Source organism: Siphateles boraxobius, unplaced genomic scaffold, assembly GCF_051911475.1.
Source record: "Siphateles boraxobius isolate OS27281-9 unplaced genomic scaffold, OSU_SipBor_1 20, whole genome shotgun sequence".
Lineage (NCBI taxonomy): Eukaryota > Metazoa > Chordata > Actinopteri > Cypriniformes > Leuciscidae > Siphateles > Siphateles boraxobius.
Window position 1 is genome coordinate 2,148,209 of NW_027508811.1, and position 5,290 is coordinate 2,153,498.

Consider the following 5,290-nt stretch of genomic DNA (forward strand, 5'->3'; position numbering starts at 1 on the left):
TTCTGTGGAACATAACAATGTCTTAAATAAGACATAATTTATGACATATGTGGTCGACAAAAGCGACCTTTGGAGGACACAGCCTTCGAAATGAGACACACACATTGAATTTCAACCGATTCATTAAAATGGCTGATTCATTCAGGAACAAAGCATTTGACTGTCTAAATCAGCAATTCCCAACCCCCGGTCCCTGGACAGGTGCGTAGACCCGTTAGTACCGGGCTTTGAAATATTCCAAGAAAAATAGTATTTTTTCTTTTTCTTTCTTATAATAATTGTCTTTTTAAATGTTTTTTAAGTGCTATGACATGTCATGTTATTTAATCCAAAACATAAACAATAAATATATCAAAATGTGTTTCTTTGAGCGCCTTGCGATTGCTTATCGTCTCATTGGTTCTGGAAATATGGTATCTGACCGGACTGCAGAGCGCGTTGCACGTGAAGTGCAACCCGCATTTCAGCGGGACCATATACAGATGCCCTGTGGGTTTCCTTTGGCGCTCTAGAGGAAGATGTGATGTCTATCGCAGCATCACAGTTCGGGCCAGTTTCATCAGGAAGTGAAGACTCGTCACTGCTGCCACCTTCGGGTGTGCATACGGTAGTGGCCGGATCCTGAGATGATGGCCATGCTTTCCCGGGCCGCCGCGAGCATCGGTTTAGAGTTGACCCCTCCACCCTGTCCCGGGCACTCGCGGCTGGATGATTGTTTTTTTGGAAGTACGTTTCTTCCCGGACGTGCATGAGGAGATATCTTTCCTCCCCTTGATGGGGCCGCTGTCCATGGGTACACTGGGGTCCCCCGGTTGAACGCACTGTTGCGATGCAACTGTGTCCTCAGAGTGCTTCTTCTTGCGGTGATCCTGAGCACCGCTCAAAAAGCCTGTAGGTTTTCGTCTACGCTTATGGCAGGCAGCTGCCTCTCTGCATGCCATGGCCACTCTGCAGGTCTACCAGGCCCAGATGGTCAAGGACATGCACGAGGGTAGGACAGACCCAGAGCTCTTTGATGAGCTGCGCGCTGCCACCGACCTCGCTCTCCGAACGACTAAGGTGACCGCACGCTCTCTGGGTCTGGTGATGTCCACTGCTGTGGTCTGGGAGCGACACCTTTGGCTGAACCTGGCCAATATGCGGGATGCCGAGCGGCCCCGGCTGCTCGACAGCCCCATATCCCAGGCCGGCCTCTTCGGCGGTGCGGTTGAGGACTTTGCCCAACAGTTCTCGACCACCCAGAAACAGACTGAGGCCATCAAGCACATTCTCCCCCTGCCTTCGCTGCTGCTTTCACCCTGCCGTCCGCGCAGAATCCTCAGTCTGTTCGCCACCGAGGGCGCCCTCCTGCGGCTCCCGCCCCTTCCGCCTGGCCCATGCAGCAGCCTTCATCTGGCCCGGTCGTGGAGGAAGCCGCAAGAAGGCGCCACAGCCCTCTCCAGCCCCGCCCCCGCTAAACGCCGGGCTAAGCGGCGCTCCTGAGACGGGCTGCTCAGGGATGGTCATCAGTTCTTCCCAGGAGATGGTAGCAGGACCACTCCTTCCCCTTGTGGAGGGCTGGGGGAGAATCTTTTGTTTGACCTGCCGTCAGACCTTCACCCCGTGGTCGAAGCTCAGCTTTCTATGGGCCGGAGTGCCCATGGAACGAGTTTCCAGGCATGTTGTTGTCTCAAAGGATGCCTCCACCACGGGCTGGGGCTGGACATTCTGCCACGGGCTCCTGGACAGGACCCCAGCGCCTTTGGCATGTCAATTGCCTCGAGTTGCTGGCAGTACACCTTGCTCTGCACCGCTTTCTTGCGCTGCTCAAGGGTCAACACGTACTAGTCCGATCAGACAATACCGCCAGAGTAGCGTACATCAACCGTCAAGATGGTCTACGCTCCCGCCGTATGTCGCAACTCACCCGCCACCTCCTCCTATGAAGTCAGAAGCATCTGAAGTCGCTTCGAGACATTTATATCCCCGGAGCCCTGAACTGTGCAGCCGACGAGCTCTCACGGCTTCAGCCTCTCCCTGGAGAATGGCGACTCCATCCCAAGTTGGTTCAGCTGATTTGCGACCAGTTCGAGGACGCACAGGTAGACCTGTTTGCCTCCCACGACTCGACCCATTGAGCCCTGTTTTACTCCCTGACCGAGGGCATTCTCGGCATGGACGCACTGGCGCACAGCTGGCTGCGGGGCCTTCGCAAATATGCGTTTCCCCCAGTTAGCCTTCTTGTACAGACCCTGTGCAAGATCAGGGAGGACGAGGAGCAGGTCATATTGGCTGCGCCTCACTGGCCCACCTGGACCTGGTTCTCCAAAATTGTACTCCTCGCGACAGCACCTCCCTGGCCTATTCCTCTGAGGAAGGATCTCCTTTCTCAGGGACGGGGCACCCTATGGCACCCTCGTCCCGATCTTTGGAACCTCCATGTGTGTTTCCTGGACGGGACGAGGCAGGTTTGAGTACCCTACCACCAGCGGTGGTAGCTACCATCACTTCCGCTAGAGCATCGTCCACGAGACATGTCTACGCGTTGAGGTGGAACCTCTTCGTCAACTGGTGCTCTTCTCACCGAGAAGACCCCCGGAGATGCCAGATTAGTGTCGTGCTCTCCTTCCTGCAAGATGGGTTGGAGCGAAGGCTGTCTCCCTCCAGCCTGGAAGTATATGTTGCCGCTATCGCCGCACATCATGACGCAGTTGAGGGTAAGTCCGTGGGAAAGCACGACCTGATCGTGAGGAGAGGAGCGAGGAGACTAATTCCTCCTAGCCCTCCTCTCGTTCCCTCTTGGGACCTCTCATTGGTTCTAACTGCCCTGCTGAGTGCTCCCTTTGAGCCTTGGTAATCAGTGGAGCTTAAGTTCCTGTCAATGAAGACAGCGCTCCTAGTTGCATTGGCCTCCATCAAGAGGTTAGGGGACCTGCACGCATTCTCCGTTGACGAACGTGCCTGGAATTCGGGCCGGCCTACTCCCACGTGATCCTGAGACCCTGGCCTGGATATAGCCCCAAGGTTCCCACCACTCCCTTTCGAGACCAGGTGGTGAACCTGCAAGCGCTGCCCCTGGAGGAGGCAGACCCAGCCTTGGCACTGCTCTGTCCAGTACGTGCTCTCCGCGCCTATGTAGACAGAACGCAATGTTTCAGGACCTCAGACCAGCTCTTTGTCTGTTATGGTGGGAAGCTGAAGGGAAAGGCTCTCTCCAAGCAAAGGTTGTCTCACTGGATAGTGGCACGATCACGATGCCATTGCTTTGGCATACCAGCAGCAAGGTCAACCATGCCCCCTTGGTGTGACAGCCCACTCCACCCGGAGTGTGGCTTCCTCTTGGGATCTAGCGCATGGCGCCTCGCTAACAGACATCTGCAGAGCTGGAGGCTGGGCGACACCCAACACATACGCCAGATTCTACAATCTCCGAGTGGAGCCAGTGTCCTCTCATGTACTCACTTCAAACAGCCAGTACTAGGACCCACTCAGGTGTCTTCGCCTGCTCACCATTCCACTCCACAGACTGGATACGTGGGATATTTCCTCAGGTGAGCTTCCCCGCAAGCCCTGAGTTCCTCCAGCACTCCTGACGTCGATGCCAGTGTCTACTGCCTGCACGTTGGCTAGGTGCCTTCCGTTGGCATGATCCCCCCTCTGGGCGACCCCCTCATGTGTATTTCCACTGTAAGACTCTCTGAGCATGTGTCTTTCCCTTGGCAAGCCAACTTGTCACCCCTGGGGTTGAAATATTCCACCCTGCAGGCTGGACACTCCAGTGTTCTCCATATGCATCCCACCGGGTCATATGTTATTCTTAAGCCCGCCCTCTGGGTTGGCATTATTTGCATATTTCCTCTGAGATATGAGATATGCTTCCCAGTGTACCTTGGTATTCCTGTGTTAAGTAGGAGTCCTTTGTCCGTGCCAGTTTCACGACAGGGATCTCAGACTTACGCAGGGTACTGGAAGACAGCTGTGAAGGTGGCGTGATTAGACTGGAACCCCATTCGTCGTCACGACAGAACTCGTAGTGACAACGAAAGTGAACGTCTCGGTTACGTATGTAACCCTGGCTCCCTGAGTAGGGAACAGAGACGTTCTGTCTTCCTGCCACTTCCGCTGTACCGCGGGGATCGCCTGAGTTCAGTCTTGGCTCCGAAGCAAAAACATATCTGCATGTTGCCGGCGTCCTCCTTTTATACCCACGAGGTGGGGTGGAGTTGCGCCATGCAAATTCTGGAGACCCATGCCATTTCTTTGCCATTTGCTCGTTTTGTATACTCGAAGTTGATAGGCTTTCTAAGCGAAACCCCATTCGTCGTCACGACTGAACGTCTCCGTTCCCTACTCAGGGAACGAGGGTTACATACGTAACCTAGGCGATTCTTTTTGCATTCCAGTGAAATATTAATGGAAAATATTGTAAATTAAATTCGGGAGAACAGACCACAAATGTGCAGTATATGTTGTCCTTTTTCATACTTTTACAGCGGATTGTAAAGGGAAAAAAAGAAAATAATCATGAGGAAAAGAAAGCAGCGACTGAAAAGAGCTCTTGCCATAGATATTCTTGTTATAACATGTCACGTTAAAATACCAAGTATAAATTTATTCTCATGATGTCTTAAAATAAATCATGAAGGAAAATTGAACGGCAAAAGAAAACAGCACTCTTCATGTGATATTGATTAACTGTATTAAATTATATAAATATAAAAGACATCCAGAGGTATTTTTGCCCCCTTATCTTGAATATTGGGGGCATTCTAAATTCATTTTAGTAGACTAAATCACGCAGTGAAAGCGTGCACTAAATACGCAAGCACACTAGTCTAACTTACTAGTATGCGTGCACTCTCTAGGTGTGTCTTTGTAAAGTGAGGGACAATGCTGATACTGTTCAACATCAGCCGGCGCGTTTGTTGACACCAGAGGGTTATTTGTATTTTGTATTTATCAGCTTCACTCTGTGTGATGGTGTCAGAGAGTTTAATCCAGAGCATCACCCTGACGCTGTGTTACGGCCCTGTTTCCCACATTACAGCACAATGACCCTCATGACGCCACACTCTACTCAACCTTCAGTTTCCCAGGAAAATGATAAAAACCCTTTCTTTCCTCCCCCTACAGAAGCTCAAAAACATACTAAAACGATTGAAAAGGCAAACAATGCTAATGAGTCTTCGAAGTATCCTAACGACCCCACAAATTAACAACCAATTGAGGTACAGCTTCCATCAGGCTGCGCAGCTTTTTTTGTCTAGCCAACTGTTGCGGAGGCCCTTGCCAAAGCGAGTCACTAGTCCGT